The sequence below is a fragment of the Octopus sinensis genome, linkage group LG13 (assembly GCF_006345805.1).
Source record: "Octopus sinensis linkage group LG13, ASM634580v1, whole genome shotgun sequence".
NCBI lineage: Eukaryota > Metazoa > Mollusca > Cephalopoda > Octopoda > Octopodidae > Octopus > Octopus sinensis.
Window position 1 is genome coordinate 54,885,749 of NC_043009.1, and position 14,193 is coordinate 54,899,941.

The 14,193-nt window shown below is 36.8% G+C and overlaps 1 protein-coding gene across 4 annotated transcripts in view; it reads right to left on the reverse strand.

Moving 5' to 3' along the window:
- Window positions 1-14,193, reverse strand: part of LOC115218551 (myotubularin-related protein 6) — a 244,786-nt gene that overhangs the window by 76,150 nt on the left and 154,443 nt on the right. The window lies entirely within an intron of this gene.

Below are 14,193 nucleotides of genomic sequence, written 5' to 3' on the forward strand. Positions count from 1 at the left end.
CTAACAATGATAAAAATATAAGATTCTATTAGCAATGATAATGATGATGATGATGGTTGTGATAGTGATGGTGAAGATGATGATGATGGTGATGACAATGATGATGGTAATGGTGGTGGTAAGGATGATGTTGATGGTGATGACGATATTCACAACACAAATATTTCTTACATGATTATTAAACATTTCCTTGTGACCTTATTATTACACATACAGGCTTAAAAGCATTTCCATTGAGCAAATTGTAGTTATTGATAAAAAAAATTTTAATTAGAGAGTTTTTTGTTTTAGCATACAACTTATATAATAACTCATCCAGAATGACTGAATATACCTATTCAGTTTTAGTTATGTATTTGTCAATACATAACTAAAACCCCTGGACTAACACAACAGAGAAAACATTACAACCAGGCAGCACCATCCACACGTACTACATATCTTCTATTTTGCTGTGGGACAGCCATGTATCTCTTCAATATCAAGACTCCTGTGCTCGTTCCGCTATCATGCTTTAATCCTCCAACACCTGGCATAAAGCCACCTCCTCCTGTCTTAAATATCCTTGTCACCTTGTAAGCAACAAAAAACACTCAATACACACTATAAAATGATTGGCATTAGGAAGGTATCCAGCTATAGGAACTGCGCAGAAGCAAGCATTGGAGCTTGAAGAAGTCCTGCTGCTCACTGGACCCTGTCAAACCATTCAACCCATGCTAGTACAGGAAACAGATATTAACCCTTTCGTTACTGTATTTATTTTGAGATGCTGTGTGTTTCTTTCAATTATTTTAAATATAACAAAGAATTTGGTAAAATAACTTAATTATCATTAAGCTAGTGTTAGGAATATAATTGCAACTAAGGTTTGATGGTATATTTTGATGCAAAACTTATGAAAACAAGACATTTGTACTACAGAGCCAGAGCCGGTTTTGGCCGGGTTAGTAATGAAAGGGTTAAATGATGATAATGATGATTACTCCAGTGGCTGTGCGGTGGGTAGCTTGCTTACCAACCACATGGTTCGGAGTTCAGTCCCACTGCATGGCACCTTGGGCAAGTGTCTTCCATTATAGCCTTGGGCCAACCAAAGCCTTGTGACTGGATTTGGTAGGCAGAAACTGAAAGAAGCCCATCATATATGTATATGTTTGTGTGTCTGTGTTTTTTCCCCCACCATCGCTTGACAACCAAAGTTGGTGTATTTACATCCCCGTAATCTAGCAGTAGACCAAAAGCAAGACATTTGGATAATATCCTTAGTCTCGGTTGGTCAGCTTGGGAATCCATCTGGAAAAAAGGTTGTTTCTGATAGGGCTCTACAGAGGAAATACCAAATGGAAACTACTCCAATGACCCTCCCAGAAATAGTGGCTGGCAAAAACGAATGAATGGATGGAAATATATGTTGCATGTCTGTGTAAAGTGCATAAAGAAGTGCCAAGCTGTAATTGTGGGGGGAACCTGTGGAAGGAGTAGACCCAGAAAGATGTGGGATGAAGTGGTGAGAAAGAATCTTCTGACACTGGGCTTCACTAAGGAAACGACAAGGGCATTTTATTCTTAAGACTACATTATTTAATGTATCCTCTACTCTTTTTTTAACTTTGGCTCTGTTCAGAGGGGAATTTAGCTGCTTTTTCAAGCTAGTATAGAAATCAAACAAGCTTTTTCACAATGGTACATCTAACAACTTGATGAAATTTGTAGCAGTATTGGCCATAAAATTTACTATTGTAGAAAAAATCTCAGACATTTTGTAGATTTTTGTCTGTATTTTCTAGAAAAATCCTCGTTCATGTCTTAATTAGATCTTGATTAATTATGCATAAGCCAGTTTTGTTGGAATCAGTAGATAAAGCGTCAATAAATAACTAAACAGTCTGCTTGAAACAAGATTCCATCTTATTATTCAAAACTTACGGCCATAAGAGAAATTTAAAAGACTTCTGCTATAGAAAACTGTTCTCATTCAATGTGTAACAGAAGATAAGACTTAAAACGACAACAAAAACATAAACAGTGCTGCCACACACACACACACACTTACACATACATGCACAAACAACACTCATGGAAATTCTATATATTTTGAAAATTCTAACATAGTTCGATAGTTTATTGAAAACCATGAAATTATACACATTTATGTATTTATAATGCAAGATTCCTGATGTGAAATCATGTGTTGAAATAGATATTGTTATACTTGAGGGTGGTCATATTTTGCCAATTAAACACATGCACTATATCTTTATATATAAAATTGAAGTTGTGTGTGTGAGACTCTGTCTCCTCTGATTTAGATTCCTAACTACTCCCACATTTTGCGGTGCAGTTTAACCAAAAGCGGGTATCTTATAGTCATCATTCATATCGATCCCTTCTGGGTATTAGCGCGCGTCTACGATGAGTCTATGATTTAAAAAAAAATTTACCATCATTTTTCTGCATTTTTAATGATTTTTGCTCGGGTTATATAAGGGAAGTAACCTTCTAAAAATGCTTATATAGATATTTCCCTTACAAACCCGAGCAACGTCAGGCGATACTGCTAGTATTTTATATTTGGTCTTCACCTCAACTTTATTACCTCTACCTTAGCGAAGATGGAGGTATTGTTTGTTTGTTTGTCCATGGACAAGATATCTCAAGAACTGCTGGATGGATTTGGATGAAATTTTCAGGGATGTTTGGCCTCATGATTGGCACAAACTAATTAGCTTTTGGAATTGATCCAGTATCAGACAAGGATTCTGGATTATTTTTTCTGGTTTTTTTTTTTTTAACTTCATTTTTGAGAGCAATCAGGTTCATTTTTAGTATTCTCATTTGTGAAAGCTGTCAAGTTTATTTCAGATATTCTCATTTTAAAAATCAGCTCTGGTTAATTGTTGAGAGGACGGTGTTGCCTTGGTGGAGGTTTGTGTTCTCTGTGTACTCTTGCTAGTTATTACTTTAGTTTCTTTGTCAAAGCTCTTTTGTCAACCATCTTGTGACTGCATCAGTGACTCTATAGTGCATGTGTTTAATTGATGAAATATGACCATTCCCAAATATAACAAATCAAACCTTGTGCCAGAATTAGAATAATAATACCACCACCACTGCTACCACCACAACTACCACCACCACCATCATCATCATCATCATTATTATCATCAAGGCAGTGAACTGACAGGATCATTACTGTGCTGGGCAAAATGCTTAGCAGTATTTCTTCGGACTTAACAGTTTGATTTCAAATTCTGCCAAAATTAAGCTTTGCTTTTCATCTTTCAAGGGTCAGTGAAATTAGTACCAGTTCAGCACTGGGATTGATGTAATTGACTAGATCCCTCCCCAAAAATTTCAGGCTTTTATGTCTATAGTAGAAAGGATTTTTATTACTGCTTTCATCTTTTTTTAGAGATTTTCTAACAAACTAATTTGATTATTATTATTATTACAATTATTAAGGCAGTAACCTGGCAGAATTGTTAACAAGTTGGATAAAATGCTTGGCGACATTTCTCCTGGCATTTCACATTCTAAGTTCAAATGCTGCAAGGTCAACTTTACATTTCATCCTTTTGGGGTTGATAAAGACAAGTACTGGGGTTGATGTAACTGACTTCCCTTCCCCCTCAAAATTGTTGGACTTGTGCCAAAATTAGAAAGGATTATTATCATTATGAAGTAAAAGAAAAGGAAAAAATTTTCCCTAATATCAACACTTTTGTTGCCACATTTCTGTTGAAGTGCAATACTGTTTTTTCGATTAATTTTGAAAATAATGAAAAATTTATTGAAATCACTTTGTCAGTGGGTGTTTGGAACATGATTTAACATGAAATTTTGACAGGAGGTTTTAATTTAGATTGCTTTAAACAGGGAATTCATATCACATAATTAAGAGAAGGCTGAGGCAGGGTGATGTCAAAAGTGTTAAGCCAAAGATTCAATATCAGAGAAGCAGTCCCAAAATTCACTGTCTTTTAACAGCTTCTGGACAGTAATTTCCATTCCTTCTTAATGTTTCTCACATGAAACAATTGTTGTATTGCCATTGTCAGCATCAGCATCATCATCATCATCATTTAATGTCTGTTTTCCATGCTAGCATGGGTTGGACAGCTTGACAGGAGCTGGCAAGCCAGAGGACTGCACCAAACTCCACTGTCTGTTTTGGGATGGTTTTTACAACTGGATGCCCTCCTAACGCCAACCACTTTACAGAGTGGATTATATATTACATTCTATAAACAATAATTAGTGAAGGTACGTGTCACAGTGGTTTGGGTTGTTGCATTAACAATCACAAGATCATGGTTTCAATTTCTGGAGTGAAACATTTTATTTCACATTGCTTCAGTTCACTCAGCAGTAAATGAATAACCCTGCGATGGACTGGCATCCCATTTCGAGGAAGTGCTGTGATCTTGGCAACCATGGAAACCAAGTAATAAATCCTAGAACTCCAGGGGTTACAGTCACATTTTTACTTTTAAGGAATGATTAGTCATTCATTCAATTAATTGTGTAATCACCCTCTTACATCATGTAACCCTTTATGACAGTCACCCATGTCAATGTGAGAGATGAGGCAGTAAGATCAACCTGCAAGAAATAGCAACCAAATCTCCTTTAAATCACATCTTATCATCTTACACAAGGAATGGATTCATTAAACCATGTAAGCTTAAATATGTCTAAAAAGAACAAGACATTAACAGCTGAAATGTATTTGATTATAGGTCTACTCAATCATAGTTAACCTGGAGCTAAACAGCAACATGACAACAATAAATCTTTTAGACTTAGCACTCACAACACTCTAAAGGAAACAGCTGCAAGTTACTGTTCTGTGTTCCTGGTAAATGTCGACCACAGTTTATGTTTTGTTCCTGACTTCAATTTCCTACTTGAGCTACTTCAGATTTCAAAAGATCAATAAACTGTAAATAAGTACAACACCAGAGCTACACCATCATCATCATCTTCATCATTAATGTCCATTTTTCCAAACTACCGCGGATCACATGGAATTTGTTGAGGCAGATTCTCTACTGCTGGATGCCCCACCTGTTGCCAAACCCTCACCTGCTTCAAGGCAAGATAATATTTCCCCCTAGTCAAACATTGCTTATCATTGAAAACTGTAAACAAGCAACATTGCTTGTATGACACTGGTACTTGTTTTTGCAACCATCTCATGATGTCCAGACGGATGCAAACATGCAAGGACACGCTTTTAGTTTCTGTCAAACTAATCCACTTACAAGGCTTTGGTTGGCTTGGAGCTACTGTAGAAGACACTTGCTCAAGTGTCACACAGTAGGATTGGATTGAAGACAACATGGTCAGGAAGCAAGCTTCTTAATCACACAACCATGCCTATGCGACAAACAAGCATTATATTAACTTGTAGCACTTGGCTCACATCTTTCCTTATGCAAAAAGCTATGAGAGACTAGTTTCTCCTCCAAAGAGTGCAAACTGTTAATGAAGAAAAGACTGGGATAAATACCAGTACACACTTTCTTTCATATACACAGCATTTCACAGAAGCTGATAATCAACCCAAGTCTGTGGCATTTGGAAAAACAAAAGTTGAATAAAACCTATTGAGTGTGCAATATTAAATGTTAACTTATGTAAGGGCAATAGCACATATATATACAAGTGAGTTGAAAGAACAGAAGAGTTATTAAAAATATTAGAATATGTATGGAACTGATAGACATTCAGCTTGTCTTGGCAACAGTATCTTTTGGTGCTGGAAGCATACATACACATATACACATATGCATGTAGAAATACATAGATAGAATGAGAAAGGAGGAGGATGGGGGGAAAGAGAGAAATTGGAAGAATGAAAGAGAGAGAGAGGGGAAGGAAGGAGTGAATGAGAGAAATATTGGTTTCAAATTTTGGCACAAGGCCAGCAATTTCAGGAGAGGGGCTAAGTTGGTTACATCGACCCCAGGGCTCAACTGTGACTTATTTCATTGACCTCAAAAGGATGAAAAGCAGAATTTGAAATCAAAACAATGACATACGAAATGACATTAAGCATTTCGTCCAGCATGCTGATTCTACCAGTTCATGACCTTAACCCTTTAGTATTTAAACCAGCCATATCCGGCCAAAATAGCTAATCTGTTTTATGTTCAAACTGACCAGATCCAGGCTCTCACACCTACCCTACAATGTTATTCTACATTAGGTAATTACATCATCAACAACATTGAAGATATGAGATAATGCATGATTAATTCAAGTCAATGGGAATCAATAGGCATTATGTTTGATTGAATAATCTGAACACTAAAGGGTTAAATGAGAGAAGCATAAAAAAAACATGTCATGTTAAATAAGCTTTGAATCAGTAATGCCAAATATGAAGTGCCGAAATGGCTGTGCCAAGACACCATCCCCTGACAGGAATGGCAATATATGTCTCTTTCTTTACTACCCACAAGGGGCTAAACATAGAGGGGACAAACAAGGACAGACAAAGGGATTAAGTCGATTACATCAACCCCAGTGGATAACTGGTACTTAATTTATCAACCCCAAAAGGATGAAAGGCAAAGTCGACCTCGGCAGAATTTGAACTCAGAACGTAGCGGCAGACGAAATACCGATAAGCATTTCGCCCGGCGTGCTAACGATTCTGCCAGCTCGCCGCCTTAAATGGCAATATATGGTTTGGTTGTATATCAGACCCATGGAAAAACAGGCCCGTCAAAATGCTCCCACTCTAAATATACAATATACAAACCATCGTTACTACACCAAGAATACTTTCACCCAGCCCACTTGCATCCCGTTCGTGTATATTGAGTGGATAAAAAGAAATGAATGAATGAAGATTACACAGTAATAGCTATTACTTAAAACTGGCAGAGAAGACATTTATTGTCAGAATAATTCTCCAAAGACATTACCATTCACTGCCATAATAATAATAATAACCATATATTTCTATTCATTTAACATGAAAAAGACAAACAAAGAATGAATGCAGTAACAAGAGGTTATAGAGAGATAAAAAGCATTGAAACAAATATTTAATTACACAAGAATTTTAAAATAAAAACACATACACAAACACAAAACAAAGCAAAGAACAAACAAATGATTAATCCCACTTGAAACAATTCATTGCTTGTTTTTCATGTTCTTCAGAATTTTTTTTATTGCCTAATCATTTTCTTTTCTTTTTTTCCACTTTTTACTTTTGTCAATTGTAATTGTGAAAATTTTCAGAAAAAAAAAAAAAACTGCAACTGTCAATAAACTAAAACTCTAAAAACCAAAAGCTTAATTCCAGTTGAATAGCGTTCTATTTGAATAGAGAGAGCAATACTTCAAAACTAAATTCAAGACATAATGACTTGCCAACAGACAAGGAGACTGAATGGAAAATTCTTGGCTGTCTTAAGTACATTACTTATTTTACAATAAAGCTTTCTTAGATGTAGATACTACTACTACTACTACTACTACTACTACTACTACTACCACCACCACCATCATCATTATCATCATCGTTATCTTTATTATAAAGTGTTGAGTTGGTAGAATTGTTAGCATGTCACACACGTTACTTAACAATGTTTTGTCTGTTTTTATGTTCTGAGTTCAAATTCCACCTAGATCAACTTAGCCTTTCATGCTTTAGGGGGTTGATAAAATAAGCACCAGTTGAGCACTAGGGGTCAATGTAATCAACTTAGCCCCTCCCAATGAAATTGCTGGCCTTATGCCAAAATTTGAAACCATTATTAATATTATTATTACCATCAGCGTCCATGATTACTTTCATTATAAAGGTGTCGAGCTGGTAGAATCATTAGCTTGCCACACAAAATGCTTAGTAAATGAGGAGTAAATAGAAAAGCAAATGACATATGTGGAGGCGCAATGGCCCAGTAGTTAGGGCAGTTTACCTTCACTTTTTTTTTTAGTTCCTTTGCTGGGTTTCACATTGTTTTGTGATATTCTTTTATTCTTTTATTTGTTTCAGTCATTTGACTATGGCCATGCTGGAGCACTGCCTTAAAGGGTTTTTGTCAAAGAAATCAACCCCAGGACTTACTCTTTGTGAGCCTAGCACTTGTTCTATCGGATGGTTTTGCCGAACTGCTAAGTTACAGAGACGTAAACACGTCAGCATCAGTTGTCAAGTGATGGCAGGAAGACAAATACAGATATGCACACACACAAATATATACATATATATGATGGGCTTCTTTCAGTTTCTGTCTACCAAATCTACTCACAAGGCATTGATTGGCCCAAGATTATAGCAGAAGACACTTACTCAAAGTGTCATGCAGTGGAACTGAACCCAGAACTATGTGGTTGGGAAACAAGCTTCTTACCACACAGTCACACACACATATGACTGGCTTTCAAATCTACCAAATCCCATTCATAAGGCAATTGGTCAATCAGATGTGACAGAAGACACTTGTCTATGGTGCCCCACATTGAAATTGAACCTAGAGTCAAACAGTTGTATAGTGAACTACTATTAATTTTATAGCATTTTGTAAATCATACTTAACATGGATACATTGCAGAAAGCCACACAACTGGTATTTGTCACAAGAAAACATCATGTAGAGCAGTTTTGTGGCTATCTACAGAATATATCCACATTAAGTAAGATACACAAAATGCTATTTTGAACAAATACTGCTTTGGCTGCTCATAACAAATTATTAATTTTCTGTTCATATATATGCATTTCTTTTATGCATATTTCATTAAATACATGACTGTGTTCAAGTTTTATCTTTTTTATATTTTCTTGCTAGTTTGTTTGTTTGTTTGTTTTACAGTTGCTTAGGAACAGTAGAATTCCTAAATCCATATTTAATGTTTCTGGATCTTCATGACCTCATTATAAAGAATTGAGTTGAATAGATTTGATGCTTGCTTTATTGAAAATTAAGTCTCAATGAAGACAGTCAGTATAAAAGTAACAACACAAAGGCCAAATATATTCAAGCCATCATCATCATCATCATCATCGTTTAACGTCCATTTTCCGTGCTAGCATGGGTTGGACGGTTCGACCGGGGTCTGGGAAGCCAGGAGGCTGCACCAGGCTCCAGTCTGATCTGGCAGTGTTTCTACAGCTGGATGCCCTTCCTAATGCCAACCACTCCGTGAGTGTAGTGGGAGCTTTTTATGTGCCACCGGCACAGAAGCCAGTCAAAGCAGCGCTGACATCGGCCACGTTCGGATGGTGCTTTTTACGTGCCACCGGCACAGGTATCACAACTACAATTTCCATTTGATATTTATTTTGATGTTGATGTACTTGACTCAATAGGTCTCTTCAAGCACAGCAGGTCACCCTACGATCCAAGGTAAGCACAGCAGGTCGTTCTGCAATCCAAGGTACTTTGGATGGGCTGGGGCTATGCGAAACTGGTGCAGGAAACAGCCATGAACTCACAATAATAAAACTGTGAAGGTCTATAAACATCGGATATAGATTTACAAACTCTACACTCCAAATTAACTTTTAATAAAAAAAAATATGAAAAATATAAAGTAAAACAGATAAAACTTGAACATAGTTCTTTTACTCTTTTACTTGTTTCAGTCATATGACTGCGGCCATACTGGAGCACTGCCTTTAGTCGAGCAAATCAACCCCGGGACTTATTCTTTGTAAGCCCAGTACTTATTCTATCCGTCTCTTTTGCCGAACCGCTAAGTGACGGGGACGTAAACACACCAGCATCGGTTGTCAAGCAATGCTAGGGGGACAAACACAGACACACAAACACACGCATATACATATATATATACATATATACGACAGGCTTCTTTCAGTTTCCATCTACCACATCCACTCACAAGGCATTGGTCGGCCCGGGGCTATAGCAGAAGACACTTGCCCAAGATGCCACGCAGTGGGACTAAACCCGGAACCATGTGGTTGATTAGCAAGCTACTTACCGCAGAGCCACTCCTGCGCCTAGTTGTTTATTTAATGAAACATGAATACACTATTAAGTGTATGTCTTCAACCTGGTCGCTGGTACTTTATTCTACTGCATCATGTTGTTACAAAAAGCACTGGAAGATTTGCATTTTTATTACATTTAATAAAAATCAAGATCGTTTATTATGCTTTGAAATCCATTTCAGATTTGTATTGATGAAACTGATTTAAATATGCAATTAATATTGATTGATTTGCAATCAAATAGTGTGCTGAAATTATGATTTCATGTTGAAATTTAAAAAAAAGAAAAGAATTTTTTTTTTTAATTTGTTGTAGCAAAGCAAATAACTACAGCAATATCAGGCATTGTTTCCATATTTGGAAATGCTTGTGTGAGTAAACAGCTATTTTCCCAGATTGAGTTACAAGACAAAAATAAATAAAAATCACTCAAGATTAATCATTGATGCATGAAATGAGTTTATAGTTCAGAGTTTCCAATTTTTTTTTTTTTTTTTTTCATTTTTTAAATTTTCTCAAGCCTTCAGATTCATAAAGTCAGTTATTTGGGTTCTATGGCATATAAGTGACTAAGATCTCAACATCCCCTCTGAATGGGAAACTGGACAATTTTAGGAGTCAAGGCCAGCAATTTTGACAGGGTGGACTCTGGCCTTACCAGCTCTGGACAAACCATCCAGCCCATGCTGGCATAGAAAACAGATGTTGAATGATGATGATGATGTTGATGACGACGACGACGATGATGATGAAAGGAGAAGACAAGTTGATTACATGGACCCCAGTACTTGATTGGTACTTTATTTCATTAAGTCCAAATGGATGAAAGACAAAACTGACCTTGCGAGCATTTGAACTCAAAATGTTATAGAGTCGGAAGAAATGCTGCTAAGCATTTTGTCTGATGTGCTAACAATTTTCTAACAAGGTAGAGGTTAGTGAGATGGACAGGTGCAGTTAGAGGTGAAGTACATTCAACAAGTCCAGAGGAGCAGAGATTATTGCTGTGGTGAATATAGAGATATAGGGAAGACAATTCTATAATAAGTAAAGGTTAAAGAGCATTGAAGAGGAAATGAGTTTGTTTTCTTATTTTTATAAAGCAACCAAGTCATACCACTAGGCTGCTTCATATGAGAGTGCAACAAACTTAAGTACTAAACAATGTGAGGTGAAAATACTGAAGCAATGGACTGGGTACCTAACTGCTAGACTACTTCAGGTAACATTGCAGCAATATATTGTGTGTTAAGAGCCAGCAGACTACTTCAGATGACATTGCAACAGATGGTGTCAAACCACTTACCTGAGATGACAACATCACAAACCTAACCAATGAACTACTTCAGACTGGATACCTAACCCCACGGCTCACCTGCTAGGTGAGCTTAGGAGAGAGATACAACAGAGCACTATTCCAACATCTTGAGACAGTGCTGTTGCACACACACACACACACACCACACACACACACACACACACACACACACACACACAGAAACACAAACACATGCAGACTTATATACACACATGCTAAGAAAGACTATTTCACTAACAGATTGGCATAATGTTGCTCAAAAACACACTCCAACCTGTGACCCACAGTAAAACTTCAACCCTTGGCCCATAAATGTTTTGTATCTTTTCTCTGACTTTTTCTACTACTACTACTACTACCACTTCCACCACCACCGCCACTACTACTACTATTAAAGTAGCCACTATTCCTTGGATCTGATTGGTCTTGTGCTAACACCATCCAAGCACCCTTGACTCACTTGCGTCTCCTCCTCCTCCTCTTGATACATTTTTTCCACCCACACCAGGATTGCACTAACCAAGAGAACGGGGTGGGAGGGATGGGAAGGAGAAGGAAGAGAAGAGTAATGAGCTGAAAGGAGAGGGAAGAAGTAAATGAGAGAAAGAGAAGAAAGAAAAAAAAGAAAGAGATGTTGAAAGAAGGAGAAAGGAAGATAACGAAAGGCAAAGAGATGAAGGAAGAAACAGATGAAGACAAGGAAGAGGGAAAAGGAGATACAGGAGAAATGTAAAGAAGTAAATGATGAAGAAAGAGAAGAAAAAAGAAAAACAGTGCCTGGAGTGACAACCACAAAAACTACAAGAACAAGAAATTCAACAACAACAATATCCAACAACAACAGTCATAAATCTAAATGAGATCCAAGTAAATCAAGTTGGATCAGAAACCTTCTAAAAATGGATGTTTGCAGTCAAGAGTGAAGTTTTAAGTGAATTAATTTGTAGCAAGTCAACTGTTCAGGAGTGGTGCATTCTACTCCTTCAGCTAAAAATTACCATTCTCAGAGAGTTAAAATATCAACCTTCTCTTTGATGTCTCCTACATTTCATTGTAAAGAAAAAAAGACAAAACAAAAAAAATAAAAAACAGAAAGAGCAGAGTGGTGCAGTGGAAATGTATTGGACCCATAATCCAGAGGTCCATAGATCTAAATTACAAGGTGCAGGCATAGCTGTGTGGTAAGAAGTTTGCTTCTTGACCACATGGTGCTGGGTTTAGTTCCACTGCATGGCATCTTGGTAAGTGTCTTCTAGTATAGCTTCAGACCAACCAAAGCATTATGAATGGAGTTGGTAGATGAAAAGTAGTCCGTCGTATATATGGGGTCATCCCATAAATAATGTGGTCTTTTTCAGTTTTTTTCAGGGGGACAGGTTAAACCGCCAGCATCAACTTGTTATAAAAGCAGGTAGTAGTTTTAACTTTGTACTTACTCTTAGTGCAAGTTTTGAAGAGTACAGTTTAATTTTAACAGTTATTTTGTTGTTGTTGTTTAGTCCCAAAATCAAATCTGATTAAACAGACATAAACAAAAGCATTCCAGCTTCAACCATCACCTTTTCCTTTTGTGTGTGTGTGTGTGTGTTTCTCTAACTACACTATCCAATATTTCCTTCCTTCTTTGGCTGCTATTTCTAGCAAGTCAAATGACTGCATAGAAATTCATTACCAGGTTGTTGGTGGATAGCAGAAAAATGACAACCTTTTACTGAACAAGAGGATTTACTACTTCTAAGCAGACTTGGTAAAGTATTTTAAGAGATTAACAATGATTTTTCTGAGATTATTTAAAGCAAAGCAGGCTTACAGAAAAGAATGATTACTTTGTCATTTCTGGATTAATGCAGCTAGCAAGTTCACTCGGTGCACATGAGACCAATTAGGAAACTGCTGTGTAGTTGCTTGAGGGGCAAAAAATAGCAGTCAAATCACCTTCGGATCAAACCCAACCATCTTACCAAAGAGGATGGTACATTGGATCATATAATCCAGGATACACTATATCTGGATGAAAAGATGAGACAGGCATGCCCGGAAAGCCTTTGATCATAGTTCTACTTGATTAGAGCTGAACTGGATTAAACAACATCAATTAAGTGTTCGAGACTATTGTCGTATTATCCTTTTATTACCCTGAGGTTGATAAACTAATGGTTTTTAATTTAAGCACAAGACCAGTAATTTTGAGGGGAGAAGGTCACTTGATAGCATTTACTGCAGTACAATATCCTGCATGGCCTAGTGGTAGGATGTTGCACTTATGATTGCAAGACCGTGGTTTCAATTCTTGGACTAGGTGGTGCATTATGTTCTTCAGCAAGACACTCCATATCACATTGCACCAGTCACTGAGCTGCAATAAATAATCTTGCAACGGACCTGCATCCCATTCAAGGGAAGTAATGTGATGTCCATCATTAATACACAATGGAAACCAAGGAACCAGCCTAATCAGGCCCTGGTATTTGTAATATAACAAATGAATGAAGTACTTAATTGATACTTTATTTTATTGACCCTGAAAGAATGAAAGATGAAGTTGATTCAGGCAGAATTTGAACTCAAAATACCAATCAAGTACTGGGGGGTGATGTAATCAAATATACTTCACCCTTAAATTACAGAATTAATTTCTATTATTATTATCATTATTATTATTATTATTATTATTTAAGATAATGAGGATAATTTGGCAGAATCGTTGGAGCATCAAACACAATATCATGTGGTAGTTCATCTGACTCATTTCAAATCTCATCAAGGTCAACTCAACCTTTCATGCTTCCTGGGATTGATGAAATTAAGAACCAGTCAAGTACTGGGCTTGCTCGATTTAATTGATTCACTCCCAAAATTTCTAGCTTTGTGCATTTGTTAGAAGACAATGACA